Here is a 14,141-nt window from a genome sequence, read left to right as displayed (position 1 = left end):
CTAACAAGAAAGCTCACAATGCACACTTGTCAGGAGTCTATAGGACCATAAAACACATGAAAGCTAACATTTGTAACTGTCCTCATCTCTACTGTGATCTAGAAAAGCCCTGTTTTGTTTCAAGTAAATATAGCATGTGCTAAATTTGTGATACGTGATGAAATGGAGAGTGTAAGATCTCAGGGCCCTTTCACCACCTAAAGTAAGACAGAAGGAGGTTGAGAGGAGGGTTTCTCCAGCATAAACAATATCTCTTAATTTCCAGCCTTTCTGACACCTCTCTCTGTCCACTGCAGTTCAAGTATGACCCCCTTTTTTTTTTGAGATGGAGTTTCGCTCTTGGTTGCCCAGGCTAGAGTACAATGGCGCGATCTTGGCTCACTGCAACCTCCACCTTCTGGGTTCAAGCAATTCTGCCCCAGCCTCCCAAGTAGCTGGGATTACAGGCGCGTGCCACCATGCCCAGCTAATTTTTTAATTTTAGTACAGACAGGGTTTTACCACGATGGCCAGGCTGGTCTCAAACTCCTGACCTCAGGTGATCCACCTACCTCAGCCTCCCAAAATGCTGGGATTACAGGCGTGAGCCACTGTGCCAGGCCAGTATGACACTTTTCTATCTTGTAAATGACTTTTGGTGAAGAATCTTTGCTAAATATTAGTCCAACTGAGTCAGCTGAGCAAAGCTTCAATGCTGAAATTTTTTGAAAAGGCATAAACAAAGTTCAAGTAACATGAAGGCATGTGGACATAAAGAACCAGCCTTAAGAAATTTCCAGAGAATGGGATTTAACTACCAAATAACATGTATTATAAATATTTCTGGCTTGTTAGGTGAAATGGGTTTAAGTTTTCCTAGACAGCTTCCTGGCAATCAATGTTTCTGCTAACTAGCATTAAGAGCTACTTTTGCTATATCATGAACAAAGCCAGTCAAGCTATTTCAATGAAAAATAAATAAATGGAAAATGTTGGCTTTCTATTTGCAACTTCAACTAAATTTAATTAAGATACAATATGCCTGAGTAAGAATCAATCTTCATTTGTATTTCTGTTTTACTGGGCATATGTTGATATATAATTCCAATTAATTTGACTTGACTTTAATACTCTACAATACCCTATGATGCTACTATTGTGACCCCAATCCTAATCCTCTTGTACAGTAGTTGTTTTAGATATGAGGAGGATTAAAGTAGTATAGAGAACTGATGAAGCTGAACATATTTGTAAATGGGCAAACTAACATGCAAACTTAAAGGTAATGAACATATATATACATATATGCACACACTTGTGTGGGTATATTTACTTATTTAATCCTCTTTTGTCAATCTCAGCCAATGTTATGTTAAATAATCTGAATCTAGTAGCAAACACTCAATTCTCCTTGTAAGAAAATGACTTACATCATTTGTTCAACCAAATAAGCATGATTTTATTTAGGGAGAATGAGGCTATTATATAAGAAAGGTGGGGGGTGTATAAAATGGATCACTTACTTTTGGGATAAGTACCCACACCAGTACAACTTTTTTCAAAAGATAGTGACCCATTCATTTTAAATTGAAAACAGGCATTTTCCAGTGTCTACTAAAAATACCACAGATTAGCCGGGCATGGTGGCGTGCGCCCGGAGTCCCAGCTACTCAGGAGTCTCTCTTGAACCTGGAAGGCAGAGACTGCAGTGAGCGGAAAGGAAGAATGGGGTATACACTTTGTTAGCTAACAAAGAAAGATTTGTAGAAGGGCAACATTTTAGGATAATAGCCAAAGAAGATCAAATATCAATGTCCTAAATTATCAAACTTCATCGTATTGTTTTTGCAATTAAAATTGCAAACCGGCTGGGCGCAGTGGCTCACGCCTGTAATCCCAGCACTTTGGGAGGTCGAGGCGGGTGGATCACCTGAGGTCAGGAGTTTGAGACCAGCCTGGCCAACATGGCAAAACCTCGTCTCTACTAAAAGTACAAAAATTAGCCGGGCATGGTGGCAGGCGCCTGTAATCCCAGCTTCTCAGGAGGCTGAGGCAGGAGAATCACCTGAACCCAGGAGGCGGAGGTTGTGGTGAGCCGAGATCACACCACTGCACTCTAGCCTGGGTGACAGTGTGAGACTCCATCTCAAAAAAAAAAAAAGAAAAAAAAGATTGCAAACTAATATTTTAAAAATTACACATCATACAATTGTATTATCATTTTTAAAAAGTATATCAGGATATACACCAAACTTTTTGGCCATTCATTCAACAAATCTGAGTGCCTACAGTAAAGGCAGTAAAAGAGAAAAAGAGACAGACATAATCCCTGCCCTCATGGAACTTAGATTCTGGGAAAGAAAGAAAGTAAATAGGTAAACAAATTAATTAAATAAATATGTTCTAATAAGCATACTTAAAATGTCATATTGCTGGAGGTTGAGAAGGGGAGATAATATGCTCTTTCCATATAACTACGTTGACTGACTTGTTCCAATGAACATGTATTACCTGATAGTAAAGAAAATATGGCCAGGTATTATGGCTCACACCTGTAATCCCAGCACTTTGGGAGGCAGAGGCAGGAGGATCACCTGAGTCCAGGAGTTCAAGACCAGCCTTGGCCATATGGCAAAACCCTGTCTCTACAAAAAATACAAAAAATTAGACAGCAGTGGGGGCACACGCTTGTGGTCCCAGCTACATGGGAGGCTGAGGATCACTTGAGCCCAGGAGGTGGAAATTGCATGAGCCAAGATCACGCCACTGGACCCCAGCCTGGGCAACAGAGTGAAACCCTGTCTCAAAAAACGAAAAACAAAGCCCCACAAAGTAGTAGTTATAAAACATGACAAGTTATACATGAGTGTTATAGAAAAATTAAAAGATATGTGTGAATAGAAAATAAAATTTACCTGTCATTCTACCATCCTCATTCAAAATTATTTATATTTTGATGCAAATCCTGACTTCCTTTTATGACAGTCATGCATATGAATAAACATAAATATGGAATATGTATGTATATGCTGCTTAATAGACATTTTCCATTAATATCAGAAACTTCCTTTTTTTTTGATGGAGTCTCGCTCTATCGCTGAGGTTGGAGTGCAGTGGTGCAGTCTTGGCTCACTGCAACCCCTGCATCCCAGGTTCAAGCCATTCTCATACCCAAGCCCCACGAGTAGCTGGGATTACAGGTGTGCGCCACCACGCCTGGCTACTTTTTGTATTTTTAGTAGACATGGGGTTTCACCGTGTTGGCTAGGCTGGTCTCAAACTCCTGACCTCAAATGATCTGCCCATCTTGGCCTCCCAAAGTGCTGGGATTACAAACCTGAGCCACTGCACCCAGCCTCTTTTTTTTTTTTTTTTTTTTTGAGACGGAGTCTCTCTCTGTCACCCAGGCTGGAGTGCAGTGGCGCGATCTTGGCTCACCTCAATCTCCGCCTCTGGGTTCAAGTGAAAATCCCTATATGTTATCCAAATATTAGCATTAGATGAACTTCAAGTAATCTAATTTTCCCAGTTTTTGAGAAGTAGGGAAAAATATGAAACCAGAAAAAAAACCTCTCAGTGATGTAATGCTTTCTGGATCTAGTGCTCTCTACAGTCAAAGAAGCAGAAAAGTTTTTGTTTTGTTTTGTTTGTTTGTTTTTCTTGAGAGGGTGTCTTGCTCTGTCGCCCAGGCTGTAGTGCAGTGGCACTCTCAGCTCACTGCAACCTCCGCCCCTCGGGCTTAAGCAATTCTCCTGCCTCAGCCTCCCAAGTAGCTGGGATTACAGGCATGCACCACCACGCCCAGCTATTTTTTGTATTTTTAGTAGAAAGGGGTTTCGCCATGTTGGTCAGGCTGATCTTGAACTCCTGACCTCAGGTGATCCATCCAACTCAGCCTCCCAAAGTGCTGGGATTATAGGCGTGAGCCACCGCGCCCAGCTGTTTTGTTTTTTAAAGACTAAAAAAATCATAGAGTACAACTTTTGGCCCAAAGAATTAATCAATCTTGTTTTCTGAGCTATTATTACACCAGCAAATTTTGCCTTTTTTAATGCTTCATTTTTGCCTTCTTCTCACAGACTGAAAAACTGGCTACTACCTAAGTTGAGAGTCCTATGTCCCTTTCACATATTAATTTATTTCTTGGTTGGCCAGGAGTTTCCAAATATAGACCCATTTCACATTTTATAAAACGACATGAGATGTCATGGAGAAAAGAAAGTTGGGGGTTATGTCCATCAATAGTAGGTTTTGCTTGGCAGAATTCTAAATTATATTCTGGAATAAATAATGGTATGTGTTCTATTTTCTACAGCAACCCAAAATATATTCAACAAATCGATGTCTAAGTGGGCCATTTAAATTTATTAACACATAACCTACCCTGTTCTAGAATTTGAAGAAGAAATGTACTGGCTGGATTACAGTTACAAATAAGTGAGTTGTCAGGATTATATCACTTATGTTACTTTGAATGTAAATGAGTATTTGAATACATTAATAATAGACGGTATTTCTATTATAATCTACTTCACTTCCAGTATCAGATGCCAAATAGGGAGAATAAGTGGATTATAATTCATTAAGAAAAAGATAAACAACAGAGAAAGCTTTTCCTTTTCTTGCAAAGAGCTAAATTGAACTATTCACTCACAGAAATAATTAACATTTTACTTAGTTTTACATTAACAAAATCTTTGAGGACTAGAGACAACAGAGTAATATAACATTTCATTTTAAAGTTTTAGTCTCATTCTAAACATTTTTAAACCATATTTTAAATATGTATTTACATCTCTAATCCCTTCTAATAACTTTCTAATAACTTCTTGTATATAACAGTAACTGTTTAAAAATTCCTTGAGTAAGTCTGAACTTCATTATGATGCTATCTTTGACTTCCCCCATTATCTCCAATAAAGATCTAAGTTGTTTTGTTTTCTTGTTTGCTTCACCAGTAACAGGCAAATCTCACAAAAGAGTATTAAAATTCAGTACTGTTTGGCACTAAAACATGATTCACCATTCTCTCCATGGAAATCTTTAGTAAAAGGAGAAAAATTTGCTGGGCGCGGTGGCTCACGCTTATAATCCCAGCACTTTGGGAGGCCGAGGTGGGCGGATCACCTGAGGTCAGGAGACCAGCTTGGACAACATGGTGAAACCCCATCTCTACTAAAAATACAAAAAATTAGCCAGGCGTGGTGGCATGCACCTATAATCCCAGCTACTTGGGAGGCTAAGGCAAGAGAATCGCTTGAATCCAGGAGGCGGAGGTTGCAAGTGAGCCAACATCATGCCATTGTATTCCAGTTTGGGCAATGAGAGCGAAACTCCGTCTTGCGGTGGGGGGGGGAACAAAAAAGAGAAAAATTCATGTGATCTGAAGAGAAACCAGAGTATACTGTTCTCAAATGTTTACTTGCAAAGCTTTTTGGGAAGATATTTGCAGACATTAAAGATGTATCAAAGTCAGCATTATTACCTCAAAACAGCACCATTAAATAGCCTTTTTAATTGCTAACAATATAAATCTTAGACTATGCTGCCATTAAGATAATTGTCAGTTATTTTATTAGAAATATACAATACATTTTTTTTTGAGATGGAGTCTAGCCTAAAATATACAATTTTTTTTTTTTTTGAGACAGTCTTGCTCAGTTGCCCATGCTGGAGTGCAATGGCGCGATCTGGGCTCACTGCAACCTCCGTCTCCTGGGTTCAAGCAGTTCTCCTGCCTCAGCCTCCAAAGTAGCTGGGATTACAGGCACCTGCCATCATGCCCAGCTGATTTTTGTATTTTTGTAGAGGCAGGGTTTCATCATGTTGGCCAGGCTGGTCTCGAACTCCTGACCTCAGGTGATCTGCCTGCCTGGGCCTCCCAAAGTGCTGGGATTATGGGCGTGGCCCACGGCGCCAGCCAATATACAATTTTCAAATAAGTGTTTTATTTTATTTTATTTTATTTTTGAGACGGAGTCTCACTCTGTTGCCCAGGCTGGAGTGCAGTGGCGTGATCTCCATTCACTGCAAGCTCCGCCTCCCGGGTTCACGCCATTCTCCTGCCTCAGCCTCCCGAGTAGCTGGGACTACAGGTGCCCACGACCATGCCCCGTTAATTTTTTGTATTTTTAGTAGTAAAATATTTGTATTTTTAGTAGCAGAGACGGGGTTTCACCGTGTTAGCCAGGATAGTCTCAATCTCCTGACCTTGTGATCCGCCTGCCTCGGACTCCCAAAGTGCTGGGATTACAGGCGTGAGCCACTGCTCCCGGCCCATGAGTGTTTTATTTTCCCTGGAAACTACAGTAATTTTTAAACCACTATCCTTCCTTCTACTCCATCAAGTTTTCTAGGTAAAAGAGTAAATACTAACAACAGCATCATACAACACAATAGACTGAAGTAAGGATGTGCATTTCTAATTTCCAGGGCCGGTATTTCAAACTTTAGGTTCATCAACCTCTTTAAAGATTTTTCCAAATGAGCAAAATAAAGGCCTGCACTAATAGTGAGCTGTTGAAGACAATTTTAAAAGCTGTTGAAGCTTTTGAAGGTATGAAGCAATTTTAAGTACATTTAAGGATGTGAACACACCCAAAACAGAACAAGAAAATCCCCCAAGTCTGTGAAGACACCCAATGTTTCATTTAACTTATGGCACTTAAGATAGAACTCCTTTGGAAACATAAACATATACTTCTTGAATACAAAGGAAAATTATTTTTATTTTTATTTTTCGAGACGGAGTTTCGCTCTTGTTGCCAAGGCTGGAGTGCAGTGGCGCAATCTCGGCTCACTGCAACCTCCGCCTCTCAGGTTCAAGCGATTCTCCTGCCTCAGCCTCCCAAGTAGCTGGGATTACAGGCATGCATCACCATGCCGAGCTAATTTTGTATTTTTAGTAGAGACAGGGTTTCTCCATGTTGGTCAAGCTGGTCTCGAACTCTCGACCTCAGGTGATCCACTCGCCTCGGCCTCCCAAAGTGCTGGGATTACAGGCGTGAGCCACCACGCCCGGCCTCAAAGGAAAATTATTATGCCTTAATTTGTGAAAATCATTTTATTCTGTCTTAGCATATACACAAACATTTTGTTCCCTCTCATTTGTGAAGTCAGAATTTATGATGATTAGTAAATAAAATCAAGTCAATAACCAAGAAATGGCATCATGGTTCTGTAGAATCCTGTGACATCAGCATCTGTGTGCTGTGTTGCTTCCTAGGTTCTGGCTAACTTCATTCTAACCTTGGAATAGAAGTAAAGAAGTTAGGAGCAGGGGTCCTTAGACTCTGGTGCCGGGGATTCCTTTGGCCATTTGGTAAAACTTATGGAACCCTTGTCAGAATGTTTTCTTTTTTAATATAATTTTATTTATTTTTCTTAAACAAATAGAGACAGGGTTTCACCATGCTGCCCAGTCTGCTCTTGAACTCCTGGGCTCAAGTGATCCACCCACCTCAGCCTCCCAAGTGCTGGGATTACAGGTGTGAGCCACGTGCCCAGACAGAATAATGTTTTTAAATGCATAAAATAAAATGCAAAGATAGAACTGTCAAAATACTTTAATTGGAATTAACAATGTGCTTTTTAAAAATAAAATAAGATCCAGCAGTGGGTCTAATAATCACAGTAATTTTGAGGTAGTGATAAGCTTAAACAATTTCAAGATAGCTATAACAGCTGCATTATGGTATGAAGTACATGATTTCTACTGGTGACAAAGTCACAGGTACTGCTAATACAACCATGGTTTGTTGCCTACATTCATATTTGAATGAAATTCCAAGTTTTAGTTATAGGTTAATGAAAAGATGTAATATTTTTCCCCAAAGCAAGTTCACAGACCCCTCGAATTCAATAGACCTTAGGGGATCAATATGCAGACCCCAGGATAAAAACCTTTCATACGGGAACAGAAGAGCAGGTCAATAAAGTAAAAACATAAGTTTTGGTTCCCAAAACTCAATAAGACAAATTACAAAGGCCCTGTTACTCTCCAAAATAATCTAACACACCACAGCAGTGTATAGACTTTCATTCATTCAATAATCTTCAAAAGGTTTGTGTAGGAAGAGCAAAATCAGAGGGAGGACATATTTTTCAATCAATGATCAAATATATAGCTTATAATATCAGTAGATTTTGAGGAAATTCTCCTATACAAAGGCTGTCATTGTAATTAAGTCAGATTCAACGATATCATGAGTTGTGATTAGCAACATGATAGTGTAGATAACCAACAGAGTTGGATCTTTTTCTGCAGGACAAATGGTCAGTGACAGCCTTCAATGGCTCAGCCCATGCAGCTGCCTCACTGGTGTGGTGGATGTGAACCCTTCTTATCACTATGCATACTGTGATCCCAGAAAATTGTTATTGCTGGACAAGTGGGGTAGCTCACACCTGTAATCCCAGCACTTTGGGATGCCAAGGCAGGAGGATGGCTTGGGGCCAGGAGTTTGAGGACAGCCTGGGCAACAGAGTGAGACCGTATCACTAAAATAATGTTTAAATAAATTAGCTGAGCATTATGGCCCATGCCTGTAGTCCTAGCTACTCAAGAGGCTGAGGTGGCTCTACTTGAGCCCAGGAGTTACAGGCTGCAGTGAACCATGATGGTTTCACTGTACTCCAGCCTGGGCGACAGAGTGAATTTATAAATTTATAAATGTATAATTTATAGATTTATAAAATTATAATTTATAAATTTAGAATGTATAAATTCTATACATTCTATCTTAAAAAAAAAGATTGTCATTGCATTTTAATCTCTTCTCAGGACGACACTAGGAACCAAACATGCCACCTAAACTAGTCCTTCCATTCATTGTAAAAACCTCCTATAACACTCCCTTCCTGCAAAGAGAAAAATATATAAACTAGGTAGCAGTATTACAAATGAGAAGTGGGGGGTTGGACAAGAAATAACAAAAGGGACAAGGGATTGGCACCAACTGCATGTGGTAGGGCAGGGGGGCCTACTAGGAGAAATATTAAGATGATTCAGAGGTTTTAAGCCCAGCTACCTTCAAGAATGGTAGAATCAGAAGAAAAAAACTAGGTTTGGAGGATGAAGGAAAGTTGAGAACAGGCAGAGATAATGAGCTTCAAGTGACATATTAAGTTCAAAATGCCCAAGAAGCAACTGGAAAAGCAGATCATCAATAAGAAGGTTCAACCCCTGTCCTTGAGGAACTTACAATCTGGAATCCTTTTATAGCTAAAGATTTGGATTTAGTAGTGATTCTACTGGTATTCCCTAAAAGCTGTATGAACAGCAAAGTCCTCCAAGAAAGAGCACGAAAGACCAAAAGAAATGCCATAAATTTAAGGACAAAAATTTTAAATATTCTAAATACTAAAAGCCATTTGAAATGTTAACATCAAGTGCTAAAAACACTTTTACAACTTAAAATAGTGGCCTTTTAAGAGGATATACCTCGATACATTTAAATACATTTCCAGAAAAAGACAGTGTCTCAATAACATACCATATTGTATTAAAACATAAACTTTAACTTGTCCTTCCTATTCAAATTGTACTTCTCTTTATAGAGGTATTCTAGTTAAATTAAAAATAAATGGTAGAATTAAAGGTATAATTATTTCCACTTGCAAACCACTAGTGAAATAATTAAAACAGGCTATTAATGTAATACAAAGAGGGATAACCAAATATATGCCTCCTGAAGGAAGTATACACCAATATCTAGGAATCATACTTGTCCTCTCCCCCCACACTCCCACTCGGAAATCAAACCTGAACTAAATTTGTTCAGTCTTCAATCTAGCTACCGATTTACAAGAAATACAAAGGATAGAGGGACATATTAAACTAGGACATGTTAAATCTATACCTGAGGGACATATTCATCAACATCCAGGATGAGAGAAACTGGAGGAAAAATGGCCTGGTTCCTTCAACAAATATTAGGTTGGTGCAAACAGAATTGTGGTTTTTAAATTGCCGTTGAAAGTAATGGCAAAAACCACAATGACATTTACATCAACCTTACAAGGAAAATACATTACGAGGAAAATAATTAAGATGAGGGAACCTATAGATGAAAAAGTTTAAGAGACATCCCAAACAAATGTAATATGTTACCTTGTTTGGACCCCAAATCAAACCAACCAATTATTTAAAAACAACTGAGGAATATTTGAATACTGACTGGATATTTGGTGATGTTAATTTTTAAAGGTAGGGTAATGGCATTGTGGTTATGACTTTCTCGAGAGTTACCTTTCAGATATCTATATTGAAATAAAACAAATGAAATCATTTGTAGAATTTGCTTCACAGTAATCCAGTAGGGTCTGGGGAAAGTAGATAGGGGAAGAGATAAATCGTGTGCTCAACTCTTGGTGTTTTGAAATTTTCCATACTTAACTGTTCAAAAGGGAAAAAAGAAAAACAACATTCTCAGGGGTTGCCAACAAAAACTGAAAACAACAGTTTGAATTTTGTCTCCAAGCCTTACAAGCTGAGCAGCCCTGGTCTAGTAATGCAACTTCTTAGTGTCCCTATTGGTTAAATGGAGACAAACAAATACCACCTAATAAACTCGTATTTGTTCAAGCCAGAAACGTGGGTTATATCCTTAACATCTTTGACTTTCCCAGTCTCCCACATCTGGTCTCCACCAAATCCTGTCTGTTTCTCTACCAAATCCTGTCTTATCCATCACTGTGGTCTCACACCACTCCAACAGCCTCCTTTCAGCCTGTTCTCCATATTGCATCCAAAGTGATGTTCCTAAAACACAAAATCCAATCAGGTTATCCCCAGCCCCACTGAAAATCTTTTTTTTTTTTTGTGAAACAGATTCTTGCTCTGTCGCCTGAGCTGAGCTGAAGTGCAGTGGTGTGATCTCAGTTTTCATTGCAGCCTCCACCTCCTGGGTTCAAGCGGTTCTCCTGTATCAGCCTCCCAAGTAGCTGGGATTACAGAAGCATGCCACCACGCCTGGCTAATTTTTTGTATTTTTAATAGAGACAGGGTTTCACCATGTTGGCCAGGCTGGTCTTGAACTCCTGACCTCAAGTGATCCACCCGCCTCGGCCTCCCAAAGTGTTGGGATTACAGGCGTGAGCGACCGCACCCAGCTTGAAAATCCTTAAACTGCTTTCAATCAGCTTCAAGACAAGAGGGCTCCTTTAAAATTTTTTTACCCTCCTTTATCCCTTAAAAATCCCTTTAATTTTTTTACCCTCCTTGATTCCTTAAAATGGCTTACAAGGCCCTCCATTTTCTCATACTGTATCTCTTCAACTTCTATCTCTTCCCATTCTCTTTGACTTTTTTATGCTTTAGCTTTGGTAAAATTCTTTCAGCTCTTGCATTACACCCTGTACTCTTGAGTGTAGCTTCAGTGTTCATGTCTGGAGTGTTCTTTCCACCCATCATCACTCCCTTGCCTGGCTAGCTCTTTCATCCTTCAAGTCTCAGGTTAAACAGTATTTCCTCAGAGAGGTCTAGCCAAATTGCTTCTATACTAAGTTGGGTGTCTTCTCACACCTACACAATATAGTATTTGTTCCTACAGGAACCTGTACTTACCCTATTATAACAGTACCTACTTGTTTGTAAAGAATATTTGCTGTGGCAATTATATATTTACCTGTTTTCCAGCTAGACTATAACACTAGGAGGGCAAGTGGTAAAATTTGTTCACTGCTGAATCCTAAGTCTCTCATGGTGCCTGGTAGCCAATAACAAATTGCTGAACATATAAAATTCACAACAATCTGGACTGTTTTCCTCATACCCAAGTTCCATCTTCCTAGTCCTCAACTGCAACAAAAACAAGACAGCTATGTAGGCATTTACACAGAGATCTTAATCTTGCATAGGAGTGAGCATTATAAAGTGAATTGAAAACACGATGGGAATGCAGAACATAAGGAGTTGAGAAATCTATTTTCAGGCTGAGATAATTTGTATCCAAATTTACAATCTAAAGAAAGCTCAGGAGTGCCAATCTAACAAAAATGAGTCCAATGACACACATAGTTCCCACCAAACCATAACAAGTTTTCAGACCTAAGATTAGTATAGATCACTTAATCCCTCCAGCCTCAGTTTCCTTATGTGTAAAACAAGGGATCCTGATCAGCTGGTCATTAGGATCCTTTCCAGGGCTAATATATGCCCTAATATTTAAAGGCTAAAAGATGTAAACTAGTGAAACACTAATCATTTGCTTTCATCCTATAGTGATATGACTTTTTTCCTTTTTAATCTGTTTAAGGACATTACAGTCTATCCCGTTAAGCTTACAATTAAACCTTCAAATCTATTCAGCTGTAAAAATCTTACAAAATGCTCCTCAGATCATTAACTTGCATATTTAACAAGGGTAACTGCAATCTGATGAAACAACAGCATCTACCTAAGCCCAAAATGAATTACTGAAATATATTCAACTTCTGTGTAAATAATAAATCTTACTACGTGTTTTAAGTGCTAAATATCTTGAATTGTTGGTCATTTCTATGGCAATCTGAAGGCAAAGTCGTGCCCCAGGGTGTAAGACTTGAATTTATGGGTACTATTTAATACCTAACTGAAAAACTGAAGATACATAGTCTTTGCATCACCTCACTGGGCTGGTGGTTGAGATAAAAAAATTGTTGAAACCAGAGTAATTTTTGAAAAAAAAATTCAAAACAAATTATAGTAAGTTACAGTAAATAAAGTAGCGTGTAAACATTTTACTGTTATCAGTAGCAGCCCGGTTTCTAATCAGCCACTGGAAACCCAAGGAAAGACTAAAGTAGTAACAAGTTTGTCTCCTGGTTTAGATTAATTACAAACTAGTTTTGGCAACCGCTTGTTCCATCAAATATGTCATGACAAAGTAATAAAATGTTAAAACGCATGCTGGAAAAAAAAAAAAAAGACGCACTTGGAACAAAAAACTTGCATCGGACCAAGTGTAACGCTATGCTCCAGATTTCTCTCAACAGGGCCGCCTTAAGTCCATGAGTAGAAGGGCGCTGCGGCGGACGCTGGCAGCCACAGGTTGAATGACAAAGAGCCCCCGTCAGCACCACTCCCAGGAGTCTGCGGGCTGCCCCATCCCCTCCGCAAAGTCTACTCGAACCCTGCAGTCACGCCTTGGCTGTGGGGAATGCGGCTGTCCGCATCACTCTCGCAAGTCACCAGGTGGGGCAAGGATCCGCGGGCCAAGAAGGTTGGGGCGGACAATGTCACGAATCATAAATAACTTCTGCCCCGAGTCCCTTCCCTTGGGGCAGAAGCGGCCAGGAGAGTCTGGAGGTACCACATGCAGCAGCCTCATGTTGTCCCTTTTCCAGATCAAAGCATCTCTCGAGGAGCCTATTGAAGACTTAGAGGGGAAGGGACTTCCCCAACGTCACCCGGCTCCACGACCCAACTCCTCGGCCAGGCCAGGGACCGGCATCTTACCACGGGGCCCGCGGCTCGGCTGAGAGAGGCGCTGTCCCCAGCGCCTCAAGGTCTCCTTCACCAGCACTGCAGTCCGAGGCCACGCGGCTGCCTGTGACCACGATGCCCTCTGCTGGGCCGCCTCCCTCCGCCGGAGACAAAGTATCCCAACCCCGGAGGTCCCCTCCGACCCCCCATGGCAGCGAGGGCACCGTGGGGTCCGCGCCGCGTGCCACCGGCTGTTACCCAACTAACCGTTATATGCGCGGATCGCAGCGCCGAGCGTATGCGTGACGTGGTGGCGCAGGCTGGAGTTCCACGAGGCCCAGGGTCCGGCTCCCGTCCTTCGCTCGCTGCCTGGTTTGCTTGTTCCAGTACCCACACAGCTAGCCCGTCACGTCGCAGCTCACCACTTTGTCTGGCCCGGCCGGCGAGGCTGCCTTATAACCCGCCGGGGCCCGAGCATGCGCACAGGGGGCGGAGTCGTCTCTCCCGGCCGCCGCCCCCTCCCCGCCACACAGACATCCGAACTGCAGCCCGCGCCTCCACACGCTTTCAGCCGCGCGCGCCCTCTAGCTCGCCCGCGCGCGCCGGCGCCCCCTCCCCGCCACGTGACCGGCGTCCCAGTCCGACCCGCGCGCTGCGCCGGTGCTGAGCCGCGCGGAGCTACCGCGCCCTACCAGACTCTCCCCTGGGTCCCTGTCTGACGAGCTCTAGGCAACCTGCCCTCGTTCGGGACACAAAC

At 41.3% G+C, this 14,141-nt stretch overlaps 1 protein-coding gene across 2 annotated transcripts in view; it reads right to left on the bottom strand.

Moving 5' to 3' along the window:
* The window catches only part of SLC16A1 (solute carrier family 16 member 1), a 43,366-nt gene extending 29,408 nt beyond the window's left edge, over nt 1-13,958 (bottom strand). Inside the window, exon 1 of one of the 2 annotated variants that reach the window (XM_054546638.2) lies at nt 13,418-13,958. The gene's annotated coding sequence lies outside the window, so the exon portion shown is untranslated. 2 annotated transcript variants of the gene reach the window in all.
* Nucleotides 13,959-14,141: the final 183 nt, after the last annotated feature.

This window comes from Pongo abelii, chromosome 1 (genome assembly GCF_028885655.2).
Source record: "Pongo abelii isolate AG06213 chromosome 1, NHGRI_mPonAbe1-v2.0_pri, whole genome shotgun sequence".
Taxonomy (NCBI): Eukaryota; Metazoa; Chordata; class Mammalia; order Primates; family Hominidae; genus Pongo; species Pongo abelii.
Note: the sequence above shows the minus strand (reverse complement) of the source record. Positions and strands in the feature narration are given on the sequence as shown.